At 36.1% G+C, this 17,338-nt stretch overlaps 1 protein-coding gene across 2 annotated transcripts in view; it reads left to right on the forward strand.

The window, feature by feature from the left end:
• CCSER1 (coiled-coil serine rich protein 1) overlaps nt 1-17,338 on the forward strand; it is a gene marked incomplete at its 3' end in the record, with an annotated part of 1,225,861 nt that overhangs the window by 376,398 nt on the left and 832,125 nt on the right. The gene's annotated exons all lie outside the window — the stretch shown is intronic.

Here is a 17,338-nt window from a genome sequence, read left to right on the forward strand (position 1 = left end):
AGAATAGAAAAAAGAAAAGAGGAGAGGAGGGAGGAAGAGAGGGCAGAGGAAGGGAGGAAGGAAGATAAATTCAGTTTATAATTTAGTTGTCGGAACAAAGGTACACACATGTTTAAAACTCTGTGAACAGTTCATTCATGGCAATGAAAATGCAATGGTGATTTATAAATTTATGTTTACTATAATAAATGATCTGAAGGAGAGTAAGAACTATGGTGGTATGTAAAGAACTCTGGGCCAGGAGTCAGAAAATTTCAAACAAATTCCAATTTTGCTATATTGTCCTTGTTGAGTGGAAATAGTAATTATTGAGCACCTCTCATAAATAAGGTATTTTGCTAACTTCTTTACGTATGTTAACTATCCTTAACTCTAATGTACCAAGTAGGAACCTTCAGATTTTAGTGATTAAAAGCACAACTTATTGACTTTCCATGTAGAAAAATTCTACTTATATCATGAGCTTTTTATGAGTTCTTATATTCAGGAAGTTATAGAAGTTGAGTTATTAGTCATTTAATGTTGGCTAGACTGCTAATTTACTTAGTATGCAGTATGATGGTTAGCTCCCCCTGCTTAATTGAGAGAAAAGGTCAATAGAAAGTAGGAAGGAAAGTTTTAGTATTGTTCTTTTGTGTTCATACTAGCTTTCGATGCCAGTGGAATGTTTTATGCCATAGACAAACCTAATGGTTCAAAATGTTCTGTTCTTTGGGGGCGTGGAAAATGGTTTCATGTTTGGTTTTTATTTCCTCAAGAAAATTTCCAGAGCTGGGATTAACTCTAAAAATCTTGTTTAATCTTACAAAGAGTCAGAGCACTTATTAAATGTGGCAACCTCTGCCAAATGCTCCCTTCAGTATAAAAAGCTCCATTAAGCCTGTATATTGAACACTTTCTCACGGCATGGTCTGTGTGTGTGTGTGTGTGCACTTTAATTTATTAAACCAGTTTAAACACTGCATTCTTTAAAAAAAAACTGGCTATAAACCTCAGTTTTATAGAGAAGAAGAAAATGTTTGGAAATAATTTAAATCTTTTACAATACTACCAAATCTGAATGCTAGTGAGCTACAATTTACCAGTAGCATACATTCATTATTAATGCTACTGTCTTTTGCTTTCAGAGGGCAACATAGGAAGAAAGCCAGAACTGGAAAAACACTTTTTTTTGGGTGGGGGGGTATCCAGAATTTTTGGTCTTTATGTACTGTGGCAACCATTAGGGAACTAAAAGGGGCATAATTGAAAAAAGAAATTAAAATGTTAACTTCAAGGACACAGTGCTTTGAATAAAAGCCCCAGATAAGTGAACTTGATAAAGTCATCAATTATAAATAAATGATCTAACATAAATAAGGAATTTTGTTACTTGTGAGACTAAATAATTTTTAAATGCATCTAATACAAGAAAATATTATAGGGAATTAATTTATGTACTAAATTATTAACCTGTAGAAATTGGGTAACAACATCTCTTTTACTGTACATTTCCAATTGTAGGATGCTTGCTATGTGAGAATCTTAGAACTTGAGATTAAAATGGATTAGTTTACTGTTACTAGTTTATTATTTACTCATTAGTTTATTCTGTGTGTTAGATAGCACTTAAAGTAGTAGATCTAGAAAGCAGTTTAGGAATGGAACAAAACCCCTTATTTACATGGGAAAAAAATGTAAAGGCAAAGCAAGTTGTGATTGTCTAGGTTCATGTGAGGTCTGTCTGTATTCACACACCATTCAGTAGCTTATTTAGTTGAATCTCAATAGCTTATGAATCTGAGAAGGAAAAAATGGAAAAATAAATACTCTCTTTACATTATTGTATTTTGTTTTACTTCATTTACTGATATAATTAATTCAAATATTTATACTTTTATTTTCTGGTAGTGGTATTTCTTTTTTTTAAAGAATTTTCATTATATTAGTAGCATTTTCATCATACTTTGTTAAGTACAAGAACTGTTAGTATTATATGAACATAGTATTGATTGATTATTTAAAAACAGTAATCAAACAAAAGATATACATAACCTAGGATAGTACATAAATTGCTAAGTGCTATTTAAATTTATGCAATTATGAATTCTTAATTAAATGCTACACTTCATTGAAATAATTACTCTTTTAAAAAGCTCATTAGCTATGTTCTCCAAATATAAAGTTTATATGCAACTAACAATTTTAATTTATAGGCAGTGAACATTAGAGTTGGATTGGCATTGTACTGATTTTTTAAATTTCATTTTAATTGAAAATAAAGTGCACTGCCAGTCATAGTAAATAATGTTCACAGATACGTGTACCCGTGTTTTATGGCTAAATTTATTTATATTCACATTAACTGATTTAGCTCCTGCAGTTCCACATTCAACAAACTCTTCATTGTATTTGTTATATACTTACTGGTTTTGATAACAAGATGGATATTGTAACATACCTATTTTATTGTGGCTGAAATCAATTAAAAAACTGCTAGTTTTTTTTAAAGCTATGAACAGAAAGTTACTCAGGTCCTGTTACCAAAATAAGAGCTTTCAAAAGTAGTTTAAACACTTTGTTTTGTTTATAATGTTATAAATATTAAAATTTACAGAACTTTATTAAGTATCTAAATTCATAAAAATAAACTGTATAATAAACCCTAATTGAATAGTGAAGATAGTTTCTGTGATATAAAGATGAAAAATGCATAAACCTGTCCTGTAGGCAGCTCACATTTTGGCAGACAGACACAAGTAATTTCAGTTTGGCCTGATAATAGCTAAACCCCAGCACTTACTTATCACTTTATATGTGTCTGCCCTGCTTTTATTAGTTTTACCTCATTTACTCCTCTCAACAACCCTTAAGTGTAGGTTCTATTACCATTTCCATTTTACAGAAGAGAAAACACTGCCCAGAGAGCATATGTAACTTGCCTGAGGTCACATAATTAGTAACTTGCTGGGCTGAGATTGAAACCAAGCAGCCTGAATCTCACTCAAGAGAAAAGAGGTATACATGAGCTATAATTGTAGCAGAGAGATGATGCTGAGTTACAGCTTGAGAAATAAAAAACAATGTGCTAGTTAAGGGCTGGATGCACAGTGATGGAGAAGGAAGTTGGCAGGGTGAGGGATTGTCGTTTAAAGTGTTTTCTGGGATAAGAAAAGAGATTTAGTGAGGGCAACGAGCTATGAGACTAGTGAGTGTATGAGAGGAACTAAAGCAGGTTCCAGTTTCCAGTTACCACAAACATATTTCTCAGGGTGAGTCTGTAGACCATCTGAAGAAAGAAATCCTTGTATACATAATGAATATACAGATACCTAGAGTGTGTCATAGACCTACTGCATGAGACCATAGATCTCTGCAGTGGAACCAAAAAAGAGTATTTTAGTAGAGCATGTCAGGTGATTAACTGTTCTGTATAATAATTTCTAGAATCCTGTTCAAGGCTGTAAAGTTCAAGATGAGAAGTGTGAGGAGACTAAGCCAGATAAGGGAGATAAGGGCTGTATGTATATTATATCTATATATCTATATCTATCTATATCTCACATCTTTTTTTTCTTTTTTTATTAACATGTAATGTATTATTTTTTCAGGGGTACAAATCTGTGATTCATCACTCTTACACAATTCATAAACTCTCCATAGCACATACCCTCCCCAGTGTCCATCACCCAGTCACACCATCCTTCCCAACCCCCTCCCCTCCAGCAACCCTCAGCTTGTTTCTTGAGATTAAGAACTTCTTAATGGTTTGTCTCCCTCTCTGCTTTCATCTTGTTTCATTTTTCCCTCCCTTCCCCTATGATCCTCTCTCTTGTTTCTTAAATTCCTCATATCAGCGAGACCATGTGATAATTGTCTTCTCTGATTGACTTACTTTGCTTAGCATAATGCCCTCTAGTTTATCCACATTGTTGCAAATGGCAAGATTTTTGTTTTTTTGATGGTTGCATATATATGGAGTACTATATATGGAATATATATATGGAATGCTATATATGTGTGTAAATACAATTTTCCCCATAATTTGGCTTTTTCCATAATTTGGCTTTTTCCATAATTTGGCTCTTGTGGACATTGCTACTTTTTTCCCATAATTTGGCTTTTTCCATAATTTTTCCATAATTTGGCTTTTTCCATAAGTTGGCTCTTGTGGACATTGCTACTGTAAACATTGGGGTGGAAGTACCCCTTCAGATAACTATATTTGTATTCTTTGGATAAGCATCTAGTAGTGCAGTTGCTGGGTCAAAGGGTAGTTCTATTTTTAACTTTTGAGGAAGCTCCATACTGTTTTCCAGAGTGGCTGCACCAGTCTGCATTCCCACCAACAGTGCAAAAGGGTTCCTCTTTCTCTGCATCCTCACCAACATCTGGGTTTCCTGTGTTGTTAATTTTAGCCATTCTGACAGGTGTGAGGTGGTATTTCATTGTGGTTTTGATTTATATTTCCCGGATGAGTGATGTTGAACATCTTTTCATGTGTGTATTAGCTATCTGGATGTCTTCTTTGGAAAAGTGCCTATTCATGTCTTCTGCCCATTTCTTAACTGGATTATTTGTTTTTTAGGTTTTGAGTTTGATAAGTTCTTTACAGATTTTGGATGCTAGCCCTTTATCCAATATATCATTTGCAGATATCTTCTCTCATTCCATTGGTTTCCTTTTAGTCTCATTGGCTATTTTCTTCATTGTGCAGAAGTTTTTATCTTGACAAAGTCCCAGTAGTTCATTTTTGCTTTTGTTTTGTTTCCCTTTCCTCCAAAGACATTTCTAGTAAGAAGTTGTTGTGGCCAACATCAAAGAGTTTGCTGCCTGTGTTCTCCTCTAGGATTTTGATGGTTTCCTGTCTTATATTTAGGTCTCTTATCCATTTTGAATTTATTTTTGTATATGGTGTAAGAAAGTTTTCCAGTTTCATTCTCCTGCATGTCACTGTCCAGTTTCCCCAACATTATTTGTAAAAGACTCTGTCTTTTTTCCACTGGATATTCTTTCCTGTTTTGTTGAAGATTAGTTGACCATACAGTTGTGGGTCCATTCTAGGTTGTCTGTTCTGTTCCATCAATCTGTGTGTCTATTTTTGTGCCAGTACCATACTGTCTTGATGATTACAGCTTTGTAATAGAGCTTGAAGTGTGGAATTGTGGTGCCTCTAAGTTTGCTTTTCTTTTTCATTATGGCTTTTGCTATTTGGGGTCTTTGGTGGTTCCATATAAATTTTAGGATTGTTTGTTCTAGCTCTGTGAAAAATACTATTGGTAATTTGATAAGGATTGCATGAATGTATAGATTGCTTTGGGCAATATGGTCATTTTAACAATGTTTGTTCTTCCAATCCAAGAGCATGGAAAGTTTTTCCATTTCTTTATGTCTTCTTCAATTTCTTTTGTAAGCATTCCATAGTTTTCAAGAAAATACTGATTCTTACCTACTCTTTTATTGAGATATAAATTCCCCCATGTCCTTCACATCCTCATTCTAGAATTCATTTATTTGCCACTTGCACAAGTCTCTCTCTCTTCAATAAATTTTTCAAAAGACATGACTAAAGGGCACTTGGGTGACACAGTCAGTTAAGTGTCCTACTCTTGGTTGCGGCTCAGGTCACGATCTCAGGGTGGTGAGACAGAGCCTTGTGTTGGGCTCAGTGCTCAGTGAGGAATCTTTTTGGGACTCTCTCCCTTTCCCTCTGCCCCTCCCTCTTGTGTGCTTATTCCTCTCTCTCTCTCTTGCTGTATCTCAAATAAATACAAAAATAAATCTTTAAAAAGAGATAATCAAGTTCAACATTCATTTATTCATTCATTCAACCTAATGATTCTCAGTCCTCATGACAAATAAGAATGGCCTAAGGAGCTTTTTATAAAAGGACTATGAAAAGAGAACAGTTTATTTATAAGTTGTTTTTTTTTCCCCCTAGTATCTGCTATATGAAAGTTTTTCTACTCTGTACTTTGTGGAATACAGGTGTAAAATAAATTCACTACCCACAGGGAGCTTGAAATCTGGAAAGGAAGTAAGATATGTACCAAAAAACTGCCATATGTTAAAAAATTTATAAAAGCTACAAAGAGATACAATATAATGTGCTATAGGAGTTCAGAGAATTACAGTATTGCTTTTCTGTTGGTCATCAAGGAAGTTTTAATGGAAGAGTGGGCTGTTGAGCTTGGTTGTAAATGATGGTTGAGATTTTGATATTAGGGTTAGTGGAGAAAAGAGCATTTCCATGTGTCTTGATGGAGGGGTGACTTAAAGAAGTTAAATTGGATGAGGGAAATTTTGTTAGAGGAATTGTTAGAAAATAACTGATAATTTGTCATGAGAATTAGACTAAACTTAGTAAGTAAGGGTAATATAATTAAAAGAGAAGGTTCTCAGTTTAAGGGGCCTGAATGTCAGCTTAGAGTGTAGAATTCATTCATGATTCAAAACTAAACTTAGTAAGTAAGAGTAATATAATTAAAAGAGAAGGGTCTCAGTTTAAGGGGCCTGAATGTCAGCTTAGAGTGTAGAATTCATTCATGATTCAAAGTGAAATACTCAAACTGTTTCAGCAAAAGAGAGGCATGACAACCAGGTGTTATATGTGAGTGATGAATTGCTAAATTCCTCTCCTGAAACTCATATTGCACTATATGTTAACTAAATAGAATTTAAATAAAAACTTGAAACAAACATAACCAGAAGGGGAAGAAGGAGGAGGAGGAAGAGAGAGGCATGAAGAACCATGTTTCAGAAAGATCAGTCTGATATGAGTGTGGGAATAATTGCAGAGAGAGAGACTGATGGGGGAACCCTTAAGATACAGACAAGGATTAAATTTTAAATCTGGTCTTTAGTCCATAATAGAGATGAAAACTTGAGAAGTGAGTTTGCAAAACAAGCCTATTTAGAAATTGATCTTTCGCATGTATTTTGTGATTATTTCCTTCTAAAATATAAAGTAATAAATAAATAAATGGAATTAAAGCTTCATTTGCCCCCTCCAACTTCTTGTATAATTAATTGTATGTAATGTATGTCTGTGTATTAAAGGTGTCCAGTGGTGTGCAGGTTAACAATCAGCTCTACAAATAAAAAAGCCCTGGTCTTTAACATTTGCCCGTTTCTGTGGTGTAAATAATCCTTCCATGTCCAATTTCAAACTCTCCGATTGTGATGTAATGGAACTTGAATTTGGGAAGTTTTTGGAGGGAGATTTTTCCTCTACCAATTGCGGACTGGGTGGCCTGTGCCCTTCAAATAAACTGACAATAAACAACAGTTTATTATGCACGGTGTCTACTCAGCTGTGAATAACTCAATGAATAGTCAGAGGTGAAGATTTCTCTGCTAAGTTAACAAAAAAGGAGGCCCTGGTTAGGGCTTCCAAGGAAAAGTAGGGGAGGTTTTATTGACTTTTTGGTGCTGATGGGCAGTTAGATTGGCACTTCTTTTGCTAATAAGGGTCAGTCTTCTCTTGATCAAGAAGCTGCCGGGGGGGGGGGTATCAATGGCAGCTCTTTTGGGGGGACACTCTGCTCAAATTTAGGTAATGTGTTTTTCTGTGATAACTGGTTGTTCAGAAATCCCCAGTTTAAAATAATATTTATATCACCTTCGTGGACTGTTAATCCTCTCAAGAAGAGAGAAACACCATCAACTGTAAGAAGCCCTGGTGAAGTAGTTCCTGCACACAATTATACATGTCCTACTTCAAGACTGCCTTCATTCGTGTGTTGCATTAAATTTTTAAAGAAAAAAGAAAGCAAAAAAGAATCAAAACCTAAAGTTGCCCTTCGCTGTGATTTGTGCATAGGTAGAGGAGCTGATACTGTCAAAAGTTCAGAAATAACAGAAGTAAAACCACTGAATTATCAAAGTAGTGATTAATGAAAGTTTATTATGTACATACACCAAAAAGACAGTTGGTGAACCAGGACCACTCAAACCAAAATGTGGAATGAAACTCAGGTGTATAAGGAACTTTTATAGTGGGGAGGCAGTTTATTCTGTACAGTGATAGGTTATAATATTAGAATTTTATTAAATGATAGGGAACTTTTTAGTGGTTACCTCATATCCATTTTGAGTAGCTGAGATAGACTAACAACAAAAACACAAATTTAATTTCATATGTACCAGAGCCTAAAGATGAGACCCAAGAAGAAGGAGGTCAGGTCACTTGAGGCTTTTATGCCATCCTGAGCTAAGGAGTGTAGTAAGACCCTGGATTTCAAAGGGGAGGAGGGCAGTTCACAGGACAAGAAGAAAAGCAGATGTTTGATACTTCGATGTTTGCCCTGCCATACAGATAGATCTTTCAGAAAAAAAGTTAACCTTTGGTGATAGCTCTCTTTTTGGGCCAGCACCCCTTCTCAATTATTTTAGGTATTTTAGAGAGAGGTAAAAATTTTTTGCAGGTATCCTGGGTCTTGATTGCCTTCAGCTCATAATAATCTACATGCCAACATGGCATATTTTAGGGTCACATATTCTGCTCCCCCTCACCTCACATAATGGTATTTATGCAGTTTTTTTCTATGCCCATAAATTCCTACTCAGTTTTTGTTTGCTCGTGGAAAACCTTAGAAGTTACCTGATTCCTCTATATGTCTTGGAGCCCATATCCAAAAAGTCAGGGAATGTGATCATTCTACCTTTAAAAAATATATATACTCTTCAGCCAATTTTCACTGCCCATTGATAAAAACCTTATTTAAACCACAGTCATCACTCAGCATATCACAGTCACCTTCTAAGGGGTTTTTACTTTCCATGCTTACCTTTTGGCAGTCTCTTTTAACCTAGCTTTTGCTATGTTTTATTCATTATAAGTGTTACCAAAACCAGTCCATATTCAAAGGAAGGGGATTTATGCAAAAGTTCAGATACAAGAAAGCAGGTATCTTTGGAGGCCACTCTAGAAGGTGTCTATATCAGGCAACTTATGTAGTTTTGGCGTTTTTTGGTTGTTGTTTTTTTTTTTAAGATTTTATTTGTTTGTTTTTTGTTTGAGAGAGAACAAGAGAACACAAGGTGGGGTGGTCATAGAGGGACAAGCAGACTCTCCCCACTGAGCATGGAACCCATCATGGGGCTTGATCCCAGGACCTGAGATCATGACCTGACCTGAAGTCAGATGCTTTACTCACTAAGCCACCAGGTACCCCAACATATCCAATTTTAAGTATTAAGCCTGGTACTTACAATTTAAAGCCAGAAACTCACTACCCCTCTGTAGCAGACAAAGAATTTAACTGTCTTTCAGTTTAAAAGCTGCCAGCAGGGTCATACCTACCAACACTTAAAAAGTCCCAGAAAGGAAAGGTGCTCTTTCCTTCCAGTTCACTACTAGACCAGCCTGATCTGCTAATGAAAAGCTGTTCTGTATAGTTTAACATCAACCAGCATCAGTTTGCAACTCCGGAGACCTGTATTTGAGTTTTGGCTGAGACTGCAGATAAACTTGTCCTTCTGAGACTGTTGGGATCCAGTGGCTTTGCTGAGGCCCATTCAACCCACAGGTCATCACTTAAGACTCATAAGGATATAAAAATAACTCCTTACCTGTGGCCTCCATAAGCTGTAGACAGCCTTTCAGGTTAAACTCTTATGATCTGAGACTTAAGCTCTTACTTAAAACTTAGCAATATAAAGTCTACTGCATGGCTATTGAACAGAGCACATGTGCTCTGCATGTGATCCTGCTAGCAAAAGAAAGAGGAATGAACTGAGCCAAGCACACTGAGTTCATCTATCCAAATTTATCAGCAAGAAAAATGGTCCTTTCTTTGGTAGTCAGAGAAGCTGAGATTATATAACACTAGCAGAATGCCTTCTACATGAAAAGAAACACCAGAAAGAAACACCAGGAATGAGAAGCAAGTGTTTCCCCTCAGACTTTAACTTTTTCAAATATTTTATTTGCTTTATAATTTTGTTTTCTTTATTATTCAGAAAAGTCAAAATAATCACATATATCAGTCTTTGATTTTATGATTTAATTACATTTAAATAGCCCTCATCATTCTGTGATAATTGGTAGATAATTTTTACTTATATTATCTTTAATTACTTCCTTTTTTCCCCCTGTGATTTAATACTTTAATCCATTTAGAGTTTATTTGAATGACATTTGAGGATGTATGTTTTCCCCTAATAGTAACCAATTGGTAAATCCCAACCTATTAAATAACCTGATATATTTCCTTGCCTATTGAAAGTTTAATAAATTTAGAAGTCACCTTCTAAGAAGTAGAAGTAAAAATCAGTACATTATGGAGGAAAATTTGATAGTAAATACAAAGTATATCCAAGGATACATGCATATCCTTTAACTGAGAATTTATAATTCTATAAATTTAAAAAAAAATAATCACAGAACTGTTTTGAGAATTTTATCACAGCATTAATTTTAAAGAAAAAATAGCAATAAAAATATTTAAAATTAGAGGCCTAGCAAGAAGAATAAAGTTATGCTTATATGGTGGAATGTTATGCTTTCATCATAAAGTACATTGAAAGAAAATATTTTTAATAATTATTTTTATTAACATATAATGTATTATTTGCCCCAGAAGTACAGGTCCGTGAATCATCAGGCTTCCATATTTCACAGCACTCACCATAGCAGATACCCTCCCAATGGCCATAACCAAACCACCCTATCCCTACCCCCCTACCCCCCAAGCAACCCTAAGTTTGTTTTGTGAGATTAAGAGTCTCTTATGGTTTGTCTCCATCATGATTCCACCTTGTTTCATTTTTTCCTTCCCTACCCCCAAGACCCCTGCCCTGCCTCTCAAATTCCTCATATCAGAGAGATCATATGATAATCGTCTTTCTTTGATTGACTTATTTTGCTCAACATAATACTCTCTAGTTCCACCACGTCATTGCAAATGGCAAAATTTCATTTCTTTTGATGGCTGCATAATATTCCATTGTATATATATTCCACATCTTCTTTATGCATTCATCTATTGATGGACATCTAGTTCTTTCCATAGTTTGGCTATTGTGGACATTGCTGCTATAAACTTCGGGTACATGTGCCCCTTTGGATCACTACATTTGTATCTTTGGTGTAAATACACAGTAGTGCAATTGCTGGCTCGTAAGGTAGCTCTATTTTCAACTTTTGGAGGAACCTCCATACTGTTTTCCAGAGTAGCTGTACTAACTTGCATCCCCACCAACAGTATAGGAGGGTTCCTCTTTCTCTGCATCCTCGCCAAAATCTGTCATTTCCTGACTGGTTAATTATAGCCATTCTGACTGGTATGAGGTGGTATCTCATTGTGGTTTTGATTTGTATTTCCCTGATGCCAAGTGATGTGGAGCACTTGTTCATGTGTCTGTTGGCCATCTGGATGTCTTCTTTGCAGAAATGTCTGTTTATGTCCTCTGCCCATTTCTTGATTGGATTCTTTGTTCTTTGGGTGTTGAGTTTGATAAGTTTTTTGTAGATTTTGGATACTAGCCCTTTTTATCTGATATGTCATTTGTGAATATCTTCTCCCATTCTGTCAGCTGTCTTTTGGTTTTGTTAACTGTTTCCTTTGCTGTGCAAAAGCTTTTGATCTTGATGAAGTCCCAATAGTTCATTTTTGCCCTTGCTTCCCTTGCCAGTGGCAATGTTTCTAGGAAGAAGTTGCTATGGCTGAGGTCGAAGAGGTTGCTGCCTGTGTTCTCCTCAAGGATTTTGATGGATTCCTGTCTCCCATGGAGGTCTTTCATCCCTTTTGAGTCTATTTTTAAGTGTGGTGTAAAGAAATGGTCCAGTTTCATTTTGCATGTGGCTGTCCAATTTTCCCAACACCATTTGTTGAAGGAACTGTCTTTTTCCCATTGGACATTCTTTCCTGCTTTGTCGAACATTAGTTGACCATAAAGTTGAGGGTCTATTTCTGGGCTCTCTGTTCTGTTCCATTGATCTATGTGTCTGTTTTTGTGCCAGGACCATACTGTCTTGATGATGACAGCTTTGTAATAGAGCTTGAAGTCTGGAATTGTGGTGCCGCCAACTTGGGTTTTCTTTTTCAACATTCCTCTGGCTATTTGGAGTCTTTTCTGGTTCCATATAAATTTTCGGATTATTTGTTCCATTTCTTTGAATAAAATTGGTGGTATGTTGATAGGGATTGCATTAAATGTGTAGATTGCGGAAGGTAGCATAGACATTTTCAAAATACTTGTTCTTGCAATCCATGAGCATGGAATATTTTTCCATTTCTTTGTGTCTTCCTCAATTTCTTTCATGAGTACTTTATAGTTTTCTGAGTACAGATTCTTTGCCTCTTTGGTTAGGTTTATTCCTAGGTATCTTAGGGTTTTGGGTGCAATTGTAAATGGGATTGACTCCTTAGTTTCTCTTTCTTATGTCTTGCTGTTGGTGTATAGAAATGCAACTGATTTCAGTGCATTGATTTTATATCCTGACGTTTTACTGAATCCTGTATGAGTTCTAGCAGTTTTGGTGTGGAGTCTTTTGGGTTTTCCACATAAAGTATATCATCTGCAAAGAGTGATGGTTTGACTTCTTCTTTGCTGATTCGGATGCCTTTTACTTCTTTTGTTGTCTGATTGCTGAGGCTAGAACTTCTAGTGCTGTGCTGAATAACAGTGGTGATAATGGACGTCCCTGCCATATTCCTGACCTCAGGGGGAAAGCTCTCAGTTTTTCCCCATTGAGAATGATATTCACTGTGGGTTTTTCATAGATGGCTTTGATGATATTGAGGTATGTACCCTCTATGCCTATACTTTGAACAGTTTTGATCAAGAAAGGATGCTGTACTTTGTCAAATGCTTTTTCAGCATCTATTGGCAGTATCATATGTTTCTTTTTCTTTCTTTTATTAATGTATTGTGTCACATTGATTTGCAGATGTTGAACCAACCTTGCAGCCCAGGAATAAATCCCACTTGTTTGCAGTGAATAACCCTTTTAATGTACTATTGGATCCTATTGGCTAGTATTTTGGTGAGAATTTTCTCATACATACGTGTTCATCAAGGACATTGTTCTGTAATTCTCCTTTTTGACGGGGTCTTTGTCTGGTTTTGGGATCAAGGTAATGCTGGCCTCACAAAATGAATTTGGATTGTTTTCCTTCCGTTTCTTTTCTTTCTTTCTTTCTTTCTTTCTTTCTTTCTTTCTTTCTTTCTTTCTTTCTTTTATTTTTGAACAGTTTCAGGAGAATAGGTAATAATGCTTCTTTAAGTGTTTGGTAGAATTCCCCTGGGAAGCCATCTGGCCCTGGGCTTTTGTTTGTTGGTAGATTTTTTGATGACTGCTTCAATCTCTTTACTGGTTATGGATCTGGTCAAGTTTTCTACTTCTTTCTGGTTTAATTTTGGTAGTTTATATGTCTCTAGGAATGCGTCCCTTTCTCCCAGATTATAAAATTTGCTGGCGTATATTTGCTCATAATTTTGTATTTTTTGGTGTTGGTTGTGATCTCTCCTCTTTCATTCATGGTTTTATTAATTTGGGTCCTTTCTCTTTTCTTTTTGATAAGTCTGGCCAGGGGTTTATCAATCTTATTAATTCTTTCAGAGATCCAGCTCCTAGTTTTGTTGATTTGTTCAACTGTTCTTTGGTTTCTATTTCATTGATTTTTGCTCTGATCTTTATTATATCTCTTCTGCTGCTGTGTTTAAACTTTCTTTGCTGTTCTTTCTCCAGCTCCTTTAGGTGTTGGGTTAGATTGTATACTTGAGACTTTTCTTGTTTCTTGAGAAAGGCTTGTATCGCTATATACTTTCTTCTCAGGACCGCCTTGCTGTGTCCCAAAGATTTTGAACAATTATGCTTTCATTTTCATTTGTTGTCCTGAATTTTTTCAGTTCTTCTTTAATTTCCTGGTTGACCCATTCATTCTTTAGTAGGATGCTCTTTAGCCTCCATGTATTTGAGTTATTTCCAACTTTCCTCTTGGGGTTGAGTTCTATTTTCAAAGCATTGTGGTCTGAAAATATTCAGGGAATGATCGCAGTCTTTTGGTACCAATTGAAACCTGATTTGTGACCCAAGATGTGGTCTATTCTGGAGAATGTTCCATGTGCACTAGAGAAGAATGTGTATTCTGTTGCTTTGGGATGAACTGTTCTGTAAATATCTGTGATGTTCATCTGGTCCAGTGTGTCATTTAAAGCCTTTGTTTCCTTGTTGATCTTTTGCTTGCATGATCTGTCCATTGCAGTGAGGGGGGTATTAAAGTCCCCTACTATTATTGTGTTATTGTTGATGTGTTTCTTTGATTTTGTTATTAACTGGTTTATATAATTGGCTGCTCCCATGTTAGGGGCATAGATATTTAAAATTGTTAGATCTTCTTATTGGACAGACCCTTTAGGTATAATATAGTGTCCTTCCTCATCTCTTATTATAGTCTTTGGCTGAAAATCTAATTGATCTGATATAAGCATTGCCACCCTAGCTTTCTTTTGATGTCCATTAGCATGGTAAATTGTTTTCTACCCCCTCACTTTAAATTTGGAGGTGTCTTTTGGTCTAAAATGAGTTTCTTGTAGACAGCATATTGATGGGTTTTCTTTTTTTATCCATTTGATACCCTGTGTCTTTTGATTAGGGTATTTAGCCCATTTACATTCAGGATAACTATTGAGAGATATGAATTTAGTGCCATTGTATTGCTTGTAAGGTGACTATTACTGTATATTGTCTCTGTTCCTTTCTGATCTACTACTTTTAGGCTCTCTCTTTGCTTAGAGGACCCCTTTCAATATTTGGTGTAGGGCTGGTTTTTTCTTTGCAAATTCTTTTAATTTTTGTTTGTCCTAGAAGCTTTTTATCTCTCCTTCTATTTTCCATGACAACCTAGCTGGATATAGTGTTCCTGGCTGCATATTTTTCTCATTTAGTGCTCTGAATATATTATGCCATTTCTTTCTCGCCTGCCAGGTCTCTGTGCATAGGTTTTCTGCAATCTAATATTTCTACCATTGTGTATTACAGACCCTTTGTCCCGAGCTGCTTTCAGGATTTTCTCTTTATCACTAGGACTTGTAAGTTTTACTATTAGATGATGGGGTGTGGACCTTGATTTTGAAGGGTGTTCTCCATGCCTACCAGATTTTGTTGCTTGTTTCTTTTGCTAAATTCAGAAAATTCTCTACTACACCAAAATACCTTCTGCCCTCTCTGTCTTTTTTCTTCTTCTGGAATCCCAATTATTCTAATACTCTTTTGTCTTATGGTATGACTTTCTCTCGAATCCTGCCCTCTTGGTCCAGTAGTTGTTTATCTCTCTTTTGCTCAGCTTCTTTATTCTCCATCCTTTTGGTATTCTTTATCACTAATTCTCTCTTCTGTCTCCTTTATCCTAGCAATAAGAGCCTCCATTTTTTATTGCACCTCATTAATAGCTTTTTAAATTTCAACTTGGTTAAATTTGAGTTCTTTTATTTCTCCAGAAAGGGATTTTATTTCTCCAGAAAGAGATTCTCTAATATTTTCCATGGCTTTTTCGAGCCCAGCTAGCACCTCGATAACCATCATAATGAACTCTAGTTCTGACATATTACCAATGTCCGTATTGAGTAAGTCCCTAGCCATTGATACTGCCTCTTGTTCTTGTTTTTTTGTGGTGAGTTTTTCCACCTTGTCATTTTATCCAGATAAGAATATATGAATGAGAGAATAAAATACTAAAAATACTAAAAGGGTGGCAAAGACCCCAGAAAAATATATGCTAAGCAAATTAGAAGAGTCCCAAAATGGGGGGAAAAAGAAGGGGGAAAGAATAAAAATTTTAAAAAGTATATACATATATATTATATATATATTATATATTATATAGATATATATCATAATGATGAATAGAACAGAGACACTGACTTGATTTTGGGTGTATTCTGGTCTCTTAGAAGAAACTACCTTCCAAATTTCTAAAGAAAAAAGTATATATATACAAAAATAAGGGTAAACATGATGGAGGGATGAAATATGACTGTGAAGATGAATATTAAAAAAAGTATCTAAAAAAGAATTGATAATTTGGTTGGAGAAAAAAAGCAGAGAGAATATGATCAGGTTGGAGACTAGAACAAAGCCATATTCTAGATATAGGGCGTATTTTGATATATTAGACGAAATTGAATACCAAAATTTTAAAGGAAAAAAAAACTTACCTGTGTACAAAAAATAAGGTTAAATACAAGGAAGGAATAATATATGACTATAACAATGAAAATTTAAAAAGATTATTTTTTAAAAAGGTACTGTTAAGATAAAGTAGTTTAAAAACATTAAATGAGGAAAGAGGAAAAATTTAAAAAGATAGAATAAGAAAAAATAAAATTAAAAAAAAAATTAACTTTGCAAGACTAAAGGATCATGGGGGAAAAAGCCAGGAATTCTATGCATTGCTTTCCCCTAGTTCTGGAGTTCTGCAGTTCTTGTTGATCCGTGAACTTTGTTTTTTCTGGATGTTCTTGCTGATCTTCTGAGGGAGGGACCTGTTGAAGTGATTCTCAAATGTCTTTGCCCAAGGCGGCCTTGAACCCCCCTTTGCCAGGGGCCAGGCTGAGTAATCTCAGGTTCACTTGTGGTAGCTTTTGTTGCCTGAACGCTTTCTGTAGAGCTTTGGAGGACGGGAATGAAAATGGCAGCCTCCCAATCTCTATCTTGGAGGAGCCGAGATCTTGGGGGCTCCACTCCTCAGGATGCCCTCAGAGAAAAGCAGTCATTCCCTCCTCTCTCCCCAGTCTCCAGCCGCACTCCACGCTCACCCAGCCTGTGACCGAGCATTTCTATCTCTGGCACACAGCCCCATTTGGAATCTCCAAACCCAGATTCCTGCTGCATGGTCCTGCACCACTCCTGCTGGATAAGGAAGGAGGAGGATCTCTCCAGATCTACCACTTGTGGGGTCCCTGCTTCAAGAGGTCCAGCTGCACCTTGGATCATGGTTTAATGTTACCCTGAGCTGAGAGTTCACTCCTGCTGCACTCAGACACCCCTGGTCTTTCTGTGACCCAGTGGGTCCTGAGACCACACTGTCCCTGTGTGGGCTACACCTCCACTTAGCCTCTGGAGTGATGTCCCTCAGTGGAGCAGACTTCTAAAAGTTCTGATTTTTTGCTCTGCCGCTCCACCACGTGCCAGGAGCCAGCTCCTCCCGCTGTGGTCTGTCTTCCTGTTGGTTTGGATTCACTTCTCCGCATGTCCTTCCTTCCTGAAAGTGGTTGATTTTCTCTTCCTAGAATTACTGCTCTTCTCTTCTATCTCCTCTTGAGTTTGTAGATGTTTAGAATGGTTTGATAACTATCTAGTTGAATTCCTGGGACCTAATGATATTTAAGTTTCCTATTCCTCTCCCATATT

This window comes from Martes martes (genome assembly GCF_963455335.1).
Source record: "Martes martes genome assembly, chromosome: 2".
Classification (NCBI taxonomy): domain Eukaryota; kingdom Metazoa; phylum Chordata; class Mammalia; order Carnivora; family Mustelidae; genus Martes; species Martes martes.